This window comes from Somniosus microcephalus, chromosome 2, assembly GCF_052327205.1.
Source record: "Somniosus microcephalus isolate GS21.2 chromosome 2, FLI_Smic_1.0, whole genome shotgun sequence".
NCBI lineage: Eukaryota > Metazoa > Chordata > Chondrichthyes > Squaliformes > Somniosidae > Somniosus > Somniosus microcephalus.
Genome location: NC_140988.1, coordinates 152,934,574 through 152,947,458, shown reverse-complemented (window position 1 = coordinate 152,947,458; position 12,885 = coordinate 152,934,574). Strand labels below are relative to the sequence as shown.

Here is a 12,885-nt window from a genome sequence, read left to right as displayed (position 1 = left end):
AATTTGGATATATGACTTTCTATGCCATCATCTTAGTCGTTAATAAATACTGTGAATAGTTGAGGCCCCAACACAGATCCCTGCAGGACACCACTAGTCACATCCTGCCAATTTGAGTACCTACCCGTTAGCCCTACTGCCTGTCTCCTGCCGCTCAGCCAATTTCCTAACCAGGTCAATAGTTTGCCCTCAATTCACCTTAGTTATCAGTCTCTTATGTGGGAATTTATCAAATGCCTTCTTTGAGAATGATTGTTATAATAAGGTAACTGAAACTTTCAGTACAATATTAGTAGTGCCTGATTCTGTCATACTCAGCAGCTACCAATATTAATCCGGCTAGTGAAACTAATTAAGAATGGTAGAGACAGAATTAAAAATGAATAATAAAGGGAACAAGAATGCGACAGATGTTAAGGAGGTAGGCTAACCCAGAGTAAAAACCTGCATGAGGGAGTACGAACTTGGCCAAATACTCATCCTTAGTATACATATATTTTTACACAAGTGACATTAATTAAATAGGAATAAAACAGTGAGTACTATTTATACACACATAGCAATTCTCATTGTGGGAGCGGCTTAGAAATGTTATAAAACAGCAGGAGACAATGGTAAGATGATCAAAATATGAATGTGTGCATGCCAGAGAAGAGATTAAATGAATATGTCACAAGATTGGTAGGGATGAGGAAGGGATCAGTTTATCCCAGCTCCCCATCATGGCATCGTATTGCTTCTTAATCGAGGCTATGGTTTTTGCCTCTACTATCTTACCTGAAAGTCCATTCTGCTTCTTGATTATTCTGTTAAGATTTTCAGTTTCTTGACTTTTTTTCAATCCTCAGACCATAGGTACCCTTGCTTCCCAAGTCCCATAGAACGTTTTCACTTGCCCAGATATTTAGGTCAACTTGTAGCTTGCCCAGGGTCAAACTGAAAACCCTCCAATTATTTTGGATTTGATCACATGCACTCAAGCGATCTTCCTTGACTTCAGAAGGCAGCAGAATAACACTATTAAAGGGGAAAAGAATAAATGAACAGTAACAATGACACAATATAGATTTTACAGCCATTATTAAACTTAACTATCCTTGAGTACGTAGAAAATAACAAATATTCACGAGTGCTGCACTAAATTATTCTTACAGGGTGATTAATTTCCTTTTCTCACTGTTCAGAGAAGTTACCTGGTTTGACTGTCAGCCTTCAAAGGCTTCAGATATACTATCTAATTTGAACCAGCCAATAATGAAAAATACTTCCTCAAAAAAGACCAGGACCATGTCAATTTAAATAACTTTCTTAAAACTGCAATATAGTAGGCAATCAATTATATATTCAAACTAATCCCATAAGATGTTTGTATTTGAATTGTTTGCACCCTTCTTCTTCCCTCCCCCCATCCCCAGACATCTGGCTTAGACAAGTAACTGATTGTAACTACTATATCAAAAATAAACTAAAACTGCTGTTTTTTAATGGCTTATATATTAATACCATGACAGAATTGAAGAAACCAATTTAATTCTAAATCTTAGAATCTTAGACAAAAGTGCTTCATTTTTACCGTACCCTCATTGTGTGAGGAAGTGCCTGATCTCAGTTATTGATTTGTCTTTCATGAGTTGGAACTCATTCATTGCTCTCATGGTCTATTTTGAAATAATGTTCTGGATTTATCTATTCTATATTGTTTACCATTTTACACAGCTCTATGAATTCCCCTGTCAGTTTCCTTCTTTGAAGGTCAAAAAGTCCAGCTTTCTCTAATCTTCCCTCATAACTCAATCTTTGACCCTGGGAATCAGCCTTATTGCATTTCTCCATGCCACCTCCAGAGCTTGACTCTTTCTTTTGTCAGTGACCAAAATTGGGCTGCGTACTGAAGCTGTGGTCTGACTGTACAGTTTTAACATGATTTCCTCTGACTTGTACACTATTGTTTGGTTATATATATTTAAGCATTCTACTTGTTTTGTTAATTGCTGTTCTGCAGTGACTGGATGTGTTGAGCACTGAGCCCAGTTATACCCTTGGATTTCTTTCAACTTCATCTGTAACTATTTCAATACCGTTCTTACCGTATATATGTCACTCATTTCTTTTTTCTTGTGTGCAATATTTTAATCTTTATCTGTGTTAAATTTAATCAGAAACTGGTTTTCCCACTTATGTACTTTATCTAATTCATTCTGTTGACCCCCCTGGCTGCCTCTTCAGATGCAATGGCCTCCCTTCCCCACTCTGCAGTTTGGTATCATTTGTGAATTTGACCAGATGGACTGAGCTTCTGAAACCAAGTTATTAATGTAAATTAGATATGGTAGGGGCCCCAACATGGATCCCTGGAGTCCTCCTCTCCTTCGCTGTGACATAACTCTCATAACAAGTAGCCGCTGCTTCCTACCCTTCCACCAGTTTCTTCTTCATTCCCAGGCTTTATTTTCAGTCATCACTGCTTTAAGCTTAAGCAGAAGCCTTTTGTTTGCAACTTTGTCAAAGGTTTTGTGGATGTCTTGTTCATAGGCCAGGAAATGACTTTCAGGTGGGTTGGGAATGCCTCGCCTTCAGAGCGTTACATTGCTGTGACCCAGAAAAGAACTCTCCACTATGTTGTAGAGCATGGTGTCATAGATAGGAGCAGCTAGGAAAACCGTGTTTCAAAATTAATACTTCGGTATCATAAATTTTGATGAGATGAAGCAGCTTACACTATATTATAATAGGCTTGGATCTCCTGACTGCATTGACATTTCATTACTGCAGCAGTAAGAAAAACTGTCGCTCATATAACACATTTTGAACTTTCATGTTTGACAGCACTTTTCGTTTAGTGGACCTATTTATCTTTTTCCTTGTGCCATGGTGTGTATGCACTATCAATTGGGAAACTAATGAAAATATGAGAAATATCACCTGAGTACAGATTAGCACACAAGTCTTTTTTAAAACAAAGAACTTTCATTTATATTGCACCTTTCACGACCTCAGGACATCCCACTTTTGAAGTGTAGTCACTGTTGTATTGTAGGAAACACAGCAGCCAATTTTTGCACAGCAAGATCCCACAAACAGCAATGCGATAATGACCAGGTAATCTGATTTGGTGATGTTGGTTGAGGAATAAATATTGGCCAGGACACTGAGGAGAACTCATTTGCTCTTCTTCAAATAGTGCCATGTCTACTTGAGAGGGTACAGGGCCTTGCTTTAAAATGTCATCCAAAAGATGACACCTCTGACAGTGTAGCAATTCTTCAGTGCTGCAGTGAAGTGTCAGCCTAGATTATGTGATCAAGTCTCTGGAGTGGGACTTGAACCCACAACCTTTTGACTCTGAGGTCAGAGTGCTACCAGGGAACCAAGACTGACACCTTAAACCTATCAGCCCATTCACTGTCTCCCAGTTCAATGCTAGGATATGTTAGGCAGTAGGATGTAATATTTAAGAGACAATTAAAAATTATTTTGCTTTGATGTCAGAAGAATACATGTCAACCAAAGAATAGAATATTTTTTCTGTTCAGGAACTGTCTTAGTGATTCGAACTTGCAAAAAAAACACTGAGGCTGTTATGAGGAATCTGTTCGGATTAGAAGAAGCTTTCTCAGAAAGGCCAGTGTCATGTAATTTGATCTGATGTAGATGGGATCATTTTTTTTGTCTTTACCGCCTGTGCATTAATCTGGCAGAGTGGATCATCCACCCATGACAGAACCCGCCTGATTTTGATCCCATTGATTTCAACGGAATGAAAATCTAGTGAGTTCTATCACAGGCCCGCTATGTCAGATTACCACCCAGGCGGTGAAAAGGAAAATTTACCCTAGGTGGGTCTAGATTTTTCTTGGCAGTGGAAATGATTGCTTCCCATTTTTGAGCAATACCTGCTGCATTTTACTTCAGCTGTACTCCTTTTCTCCTTTCTGAACAGTCATTCACAAATTATGGCCATTTTTGACATCCATCTGTTCAAATTGGAGCCCTCTAGCTGGTGTTACAGACTGATTAAAATGTTACTGCCCTGGCATTTATCATAATTTTTATTTTATATTTATTCATAAGGGACCGTGCAGGACCCAGTACAAATAACAGAACAGAAGCCTCCACCACTTGACACTTCAATCATTGCAATCTCAAACAATAGAACCATTGAATACTTATTTAAATGTATTAAATAGAATAGATTGAGATTTGAATAGCAGTTGTTGTAGCCCTTCAGGTTTCATTAATCAGCCAAACTAGTTTTCAAACAAATGAATATTTCTCCATTTATCTGTAGTTAACAAATGAAAACATAAATGTGTTATCACAATATGTATATTTATTGCCATATTTCTTTCATAACAATTATTGATCTTTTTTCTTGTAAAGTTTGAATGTATTTTCCATTAGTAACATGATTTCATTATTGCATATGCCATTAATGCAATATCTTGGCATGTTTAAAAAATCTTGAGTCCATCTAATATAGAAAAATAATTTCCAAACTATTTTTGTATATGGGTTTGTGCAGTCAACCACACAAGCCAATCTTTCAACTTGCCTTTTGAACAGCAGAGGGCAGCTGCAGCCAGTCAAGGGAAATACAGTCTCTGCCTCTGCTGGGATTCTGTTCATAAATGGAGGATAAATGTTCTCTATCTATAAATTCCATCAATAGTTCAGAAGTGGGTAGGACTGCTGGAGCAATATGGTTACAAGTTAATTCTAACAACTTTTCCTCATTAATGAGATGCCTGTAGAATCGGATGGGATCATTTGCAATAGTATTATTCTTGTCTGTCTGTCTACCTATCTATCTAATCTATCTATCTATCTTCAGTTGTTCATATAAGTGTTTATCACCTGGATAACCTTCAAGCTTTAAAATGTGTTAAAACAGAAATCACAAAAGTTGCTTATTGTGTAAATGAATAATTCTGGTCCTACCCTTATTACGATCTTAACCTTTCACCTCTGTCAATTGAAGCCTTCAGTCAATACAATACTTTACAGCAGCAGGTGAATGTGGGGCCCTATTATCAAATTAACTTTGATTGCTGGCATGTCCCTTTGAAGAGTGCAGTGGCCAGTGCCTTGTGTCTGTATAACATAGATCCTTGCTTGCTCATGGGGACAGTTCATTTAGAGACAAATAAAGGATTGTTTGTGTTAAAAGGCAATATGGCTGAAGTAATCAAACTGCCCCTCAACATGATCCCCTTGTTCTAAGTATTTGCAAACTTGCCCGGTATTTGCAATGAAACTAATTTAAACTCTTCAAAATAGTGTTTTTGAAAAGACTGTAGCAGACATATAGTCAGCTGTATATTAGAAGAGCTGTTAGTACAGGTAGACTATCCTTTATCCGAACTTCCGAAAACCTCTAAAAACCGAAAGTTTTTTTGTTCAGCGCAAGTCGTGCGCACGACATGACCAGAGTGGCGCACGATTTACGCTGAGCAGGGCAGAGGGTCACAGAGTTCCCTCCTGGGTAGGAGATTGCAGGCTGAGCCGGGCAGTGTGAAGGAGGTACCGGGAGAGTGAACCCAACAATACAGCAGCCCGTCCGATAGCTGCAGCGGCCCGTCCGATATTCTTTTCTCCCCACGACCCAAACCGAACCACGGCCCGTCCGATATTCTTTTCTCCCGACCCGACCCGAACCGCGGCCCATCCGATATTCTTTTCTCCCCCCCCCCGCCGACCCCGACCCCACCTCCGGACGGACCCCCCGACCCCGACCCCCCCCCCAGACCCCCCCGCCGACCCCGACCCCCCCCCGGACCCCCCTGACCCCGACCCCCCCCCCGGACCCCCCCGACCCCGACCCCACCGACCTGAACCGCGGCCCGTCCGATATTTTTTTCTCCGCCTCCACCCGACCCCCGACCTGATTTGCGGGCCAGCTTAGTAGGAGTCAGCTGATATCCGGCTTTCCAGAGAAGCAGGAAGGGGAATGAGACACGGAACAGTCGCAAGAGGTAGCCTGAACTTTTACAATTTATATTAAATACAAATTTCCCAGTCCCTTCTGAAATCCGAAAAATTCCGAAAACCGAAACTCAGCTGGTCCCAAGGCTTTCGGATAAGGGATAGTGTACCTGTAGTTACTTTTTTGTCTTTTTCCCCCATCTTCCTCAGCAGAGCAATGTTTCCTCCTTTTAAATATTAAAGCTATAATGTAACATTTTGATTGTTGCTCAGGGTTTTCTATAAACCAGGTTCTATTGATAAGGCCTATTTGTTCCTCTTACAGTTTGTGTTAGTTAGGACTTTACAGACAGAAACTCACTCATTAACTGAAATGAAAGCAATTTAAAAATCATTAGTCCTCAAAAGCTAAAACTGTAAGTTAGAATCAGTTTTTTTATTGAAAATTATTTCATCAGATGATTCAGTTACAGCAACTTCTAACTTAGGACACTTGGAAAGTGTATGTATAACCTCATCATTTAACGTTAAGTATGACTATCACTGAATTTGAAGGAGTTAACATGAAAAAGTCATGAGTTGCAATTGGCTAAAAGCTGTGATAACCACAGAGGTGTGAAGTAAGTATTCTATAACTACTTTTTTTATTCAATTGAGACAGTAGTCTTCCTTTCTTCTGCACCTCCTGAGGATATCAGTTCTGCCTGTCAGTTACTGGCAATAAAGTTGTTGAGAACTGATCATTATGGTTCACATTCTATAGTGGTGTTCTCTCAAAGCACACAAGTGCCTAAAATCACATACATTATTAATTTTAGAATCATATTAGGCAATTTTACAGAATCACAGTCCCAGCATGGAGACTCAGTTGCCAGTAGTGTATATGTGGACAAAAGCAAATAAATCTGAAATAACAACAGAAATTGCTGGAAATACTCAGCAAATCAGGCAGCATCTGTGGAGAGTTAACGTTTCAAGTCTATGACCTTTCATCAGAAGCCATTTGTGTATATTGGGAGTTTGGGTGTGCACTGCCCATGATTTTCTCTTCATTAATACATGCGTGTCCAAACTACAGCCTGTGGGCAACATAATGTCCCTAGGCCCAGGCACTCTGGCTCTCAAAACTTAGGGGACACAGTCTTTTGTGTGCTTAAATTTCTTATTTGCTAGTTTGCCCTGTTTGTGGGCCTGAAGGTTTGGAAAAGGCTGGTTTGGTGCTGTTGCATCATTGGTTTATCAATTCTAAATCAAAATAACGTAGTTCTTTTAGTATCAACAACTGGGATATATGTTAATCAATGGGAACGTGAATTGAAACTTTATATTTGGACCCTGAGGCTCTATGATAAAAATTTATGCAGCCTAACTAGCTGAAAAACTTGACCACCCCTGTGCTAATGGATGGAAAATCATGGGAGCCTACACCTGAATTCCTGATACCTGCTCCCAGCAGAAAAGGTTCTGCGCTAGGAGCGTAATTTCATAATTATACTTCTGTGTCTACTTCTCATGCCTGAGATACTTTGATGCTGTAACATCACTAAAAGTGATTTAAGACTGATCTTTTGGTTCTATGCAGTTAATGGCTTGGGACAAAATTTTATTTTAAGAGAATTTGACCCAAAACAAAAATCAAATTTAAAATTTGTAAGAAAAAAGTGGTAAGCAAGTGCTTTGGATTTTCTTCTAGAATAAAGACATATTCTGTTGATTAAAATAATACCTTATAACAACTTCAATTATTTAGAGAGATTTTAGGTGCTAGCTGCCTAATTTGAGAAAATAAGAACACAAGAGATAGGAGCAGGAGTAGGCCATTCAGCCATGCGAGCCTGCTCCGCCATTCAATAAGATCATGACTAATCTTCTACCTCAACTCCACCTTCCCACACTATCCCCATCTCCCTTGATGCCCTTAGTATCTAAAAACCTATCGCTCTCTGTCTTGAATATACTCAACAACTGAGCATCCACAGCCCTCAGGGGTAGAGAATTCCAAAGATTCACCACCCGCTGAGTGAAGAAATTTCTCCTCATCTCAGTTCTCAATGTCTGACCCCTTATTCTGAGACTGTGACCCCTGGTTCTAGACTCCCCAGCCAGGAGAAACATCCTCCCTGCATCTGCCCTGTCAAGCCCTGTAAGAATTGTGTATGTTTCAATGAGATCACCTCTCATTCTTCTAAACTTGAGAGAATATAGGCCTAGTCTACTCAATCTCGCCTCATAGGACAATCCCATCATCCCAGGAATCAGTCTAGTGAACCTTCATTGTACTCCCTCTAAGGCAAGTATATTCTTCCTGAGGAAAGGAGACCAAAACTGTACACAATACTCCAGGTGTGGTCTCAGCAGGGCCCTATATAATTGTAGTAAGACATCTTTAATCTTATACCCTAATCCCTTTGTAATAAAGGCTAACATACCATTTGCTTTCCTAATTGCTTGCTGTACCTGCATATTAACTTTCTGTGATTCATGTACAAGGACACTCAGGTCCCTCTAAATACCAACATTTCCCAGTCTCTCATCATTTAAAAGATATTCTGCTTTTCTATTTTTCCTACCAAAGTGGATAACTTCACACTTCTCTGCATTATATTCCATCTACCATGTTTTTGCCCACTCACTTAACCTGTCTAAATCCCTTTGCAGCCTCATTGCGTCCTCCTCACAGCTTACTTTCCCACCTAACTTTGTATTGTCAGCAAACTTGGATACATTACACTTGGTCCCTTCATCTAAGTCATTGATACAGATTGTAAATAGCTGAGGCCCAAGCACTGATCCTTGCGGTACCCCACTAGTTGGAAGCCTGCCAACCCAAAAATGACCCGTTTATTCCTACTCTCTGTTTTCTGTCCATTAACCAATCCTCAATCCAGGCCAATATATTGCCTCCAATCCCATGAACCCTAATGTTGTATATTAACCTCTTGTGTGGCAACATATTGAATGCTTTTTGAAAATCCAAATACAATACATCCACTGCTTCCCCCTTATCTGCCCAGCTAGTTACAACCTCAAAAAACTCTTAACAGATTTGTCAAACATGATTTCCCTTTCATAATTCTGTGTTGATTCTGTCCAATCATATTATGATTTTCTAAATGCCCTGTTACCACATCCCTAATAATATATTCTGGCAATTTCCCTACTACTGATGTCAGACTAACTGGCCTATAGTTCCCATTTTCCTCTCTCCAACCTTTCTTGAATAGTGGGGTTACATTTGATACCTTTCAATCCATGGGGACCGTTTTAGAATCTAGGGAATTCTGGAAGATTAAAACCAATGCATCCACTATCTCTGTTGCCACCTTTTTTAAAACCCCAGGATATAGGCCATCAGGTCCAGGGGATTTATCAGTTTTCAGTCCCATTAATTTCTCCAACACTATGGGCTGGATTTTCATTGAGGAGGCGTGTAGGAGGCGGGACTACAACTTTCGGGGTTGTAGTCCCGCCTCCATCGAGTTGTAGCCAACCCATGCAATTTTGACTTGATTGACCTTGTTGAGCCCGCCCAGTGGGTTCAGAAGGCCAATTAAGGGCCACCCGGCAACAGGTGATGTCACAGATTGATATTTCATCTGTCAAGACCTTTTGACAGATGAAATATCAGCGTTTCACAGCTGTTTGAAGCTGTCAAACACTGACAATCTGTACTCCAAGTTAATTCCTTCCTCTCAGGATGATTTAGAGATCTCTCTGGAACAGAAAGCTGAATGCTGCAATTTTTGACAGCTCACGGCCATTCTGCTTTCTGTGCCGGTGAAATGAGGGACTCCCAAGACCTGAAGGAAGGAAGGCTGTAAAGGTAAGTAAAACTTCTTTAAACACTTTAAACACACCAAACACACTTACCTCTGCACTCATGCACCCATCACTCACCTGAACACCGGACATCTCGACCCTCCAAGCCCGACGGCCTGCCTCGCTAACTTGGCGTGGTTTGGAGCTGTCGGGAATCCGACACTTCAAGAATAAAAATAGGGATTAGGCTAAAAACTGCCTGTTAACAGGCAGTTAATTGGCACTAAGCCCCTTCCTGCCTCGGGGTGGTAGGTTCCAGCGTGGGTCAGGTACCCGCCTCCTTTGAAACTGGCATGGAGGCGGGTTGGGGGCGGGATGGGTTTGTGCCGCCCGATTTCGGGATTTTAATCCTGCCTCCACGGCCCAATGAAAATCCTGCCCTATTTCTTTACTAATACTAATTTCTTTAAGTTCTTCACTCTCACTAGGCCCTTTGTTCCACACTATTTCTGAGATTTCTTTGTGTCTTCTACCATGAAGACAGATACAAAGTATTTGTTTAATGTCTCTGCCATTTCCTTATTTCCCATTATACTTTCTCCTGTCTCTGCCTCTAAGGGACCCACGTTTACTTTCACTAATCTCATACCTATTGAAGCTTTTTCAATCTGTTTTTATGTATCTTGCTAGTTTACTCTTATTCTATTTTCTTTTTCTTTATCAATGTCTTGGTCATCCTTTGCTGGTTTCTAAAATCCTCCCAATCCTCCAGCTTACTCCTCTTTTAGGCAACATTATAAGCCTCTTCCTTTAATATAATACTATCTTTAACTTCTCTTGTTAGCCACATTTGGAGCACTTTGCCCTAAAGTGAATCCATTAATCAGAGAGCCAGGCTGTAATTGTGGGTAAGATTAAGACATCAGTGCCCGAAGTGGAGAGCACACCTTGGAGTGAGCTGGTAACAGAATGAGGTAGGGACAGAGTCAAAACAGTACTTCTGTACTAGGTATTTGGCTAATGTGGGCATTTAGAGCATAGGGGGAGGAGGAGAGTAGTTTCATTGAAATTTAAGAAGATAAGAATGTAAACAAAACTATAACTTTACAATCATTTATAGTGAGTGTTCCAGTAGGAAAGGACAATGATGTACGGTTCCTGAAGGATGTGGGAGTTTTGAGTAGCAGATGATAACTCGGACAAACACATCTCCGGGAAGGTGTCTCCAACTGAGATTAACTGGTTTGTTAATATATCAGGATTTGAGGCAGAGTTGGAGACAATCCGACACATTAATGAGGGAGGGAGGGAGATTTTTGGTGCAAAAGTTTCAGACGATAGTCACCCTGCTGAGAGATACAAGGCTGGGAGTGGTAAAGGAAGGAGTGGTGATTATCCACAGCTCAGAGAAAGTGTGGAGGGACAGGCTAAAGCAGCAATGCCTCAAGCAACCTACCTTGAAGCACTGCTACCTGTGGAGAGGATGAGGATTCTGGGCAGGATCATCAAATGAGAGGCATGATGACTATGTTCCCAGCTGTTACCATAGTGATGGGGTTAATTTGGGAACTATCTAGAGTGACAACAGAATGTAAGACAATATAAGATTTTTAAAATGGTGATGGAGAAACTAATGTATTAAAGATAGACAAATCTCTAGGACCTGATGATTTCCACCCCAGGGTAATAAAAGAAATAGGTAAAGAAATTGTTGATACGTTAGTCATGACCTTCCAAAACTCTCTTGAATCAGGAACTGTCCCCTTGGATTGAAAAATTGCCAATGTCATTCCACTATTTAAGAAGGATAAAAGAGATAAATTAGGACATGATAGGCCTATCAGTTGTGGGGAAGTTACTAGAATCTGTTATTAGGGACAGAGTGAGTGAGCATTTGAATAAATATGAGCTGATCATAGAGAGCCAGCGTGGATTTGTAAAGGATAAGTCATGGCTAACGAAACTAGTTACATTTTTTGAGGAGGTAACTAACGTGGTAGATAAGGGAGTGTCTATGGATGTTATTTATATGGACTTCCAAAAGGCATTTGCCAAAGTTCCACATAAGATACTGTTAACAAAAATGAGAGTGCATGGAATTGGAGGCTTTGGATAGGGAATTGATTAGGAGGTAGAAGACGGAGAGTAGGGATAATGGGTACTCTAAAATTGGCAGGATGTGGTACATGGTGTCCCTCAGCAATCTGTACTGGGGCCGCAGCTTTTCACTATATATTTATAAATGACATGGATGAGGGAATAGAGAGCCGTATATCTAAAATAAAAACTGAAAATGCTGGAAATACTCAGCAGGTCAGGCTGCATCTGTGAAGAGAGAAACAAAGTTAATGTTTCAAGTCAATGGCCTTTCATCAGGGACCTTGTTTGCTGATGATACTAAGTTAGGCGGCACAGTAAATAGTGTAGATGGGAGCAGAAAGTTGCAAAGGGACATTGATAGATTAAGTGAGTGGTCAAAACTGGCAGATGGAGTTCAGTGTGTGAGTTCATCCACTTTGGACCTAAAAAAGATGGAGCAGAGTATTTTCTAAATGGTGAGAAGCTAGAAATGGTGGATGAACAGAGAGATTTCAGGGTCCAAGCATAGAAATCATTAAAAGCTAGTGGACAGGCACAGAAAATATTTTAAAAGACTAATGGGATGTTGGCCTTTATTTCAAGATGGGTAGAATACAATGGGGTGGAAGTTATGTTACAGCTGTACAGAGCTCTGGTTAGTTCCCATCTGGTGTACTTCATTCAGTTCTGGGTGCCACACCTTGGGAGGAATATATCGACCTTGGAGGGGGTGGCGTGCACATTCGCTAGAATGATACTGGGGCTAAAAGGGATAAATTATGAGGATAGTTTGCATAAACTAGGCTTTTATTCCCTTGAATATAGAAGATTAAGGAGGTGATCTAAGTGAGCTATTTAAAAAGATTAAGGAATTTGATAGGGTAGATACAGAGAAATGATTTACTCTGGTGGGAGAGTCCAGAATAAAGGGGTATAACATAAAATTTGAGCTAGGCCGCTCAGCGGTGATGTCAGAAAGCACCTCTTCACATAAAGGGTAGGGGAAATCTGGAATTCTCTCCCCCAAAAAGCTGTTGAGTCTGGGTCAATTGAAAATTTCAAAACTGAGATTGATAGATTTCTGTTAGGTAAGGGTTACGGAACCAAGGCGGGTAGATGGAGTTA

General features: G+C 40.4%; 1 protein-coding gene across 6 annotated transcripts in view; it reads left to right on the top strand.

Moving 5' to 3' along the window:
• Nucleotides 1-12,885, top strand: part of mapk10 (mitogen-activated protein kinase 10) — a 485,536-nt gene that overhangs the window by 382,586 nt on the left and 90,065 nt on the right. The window lies entirely within an intron of this gene.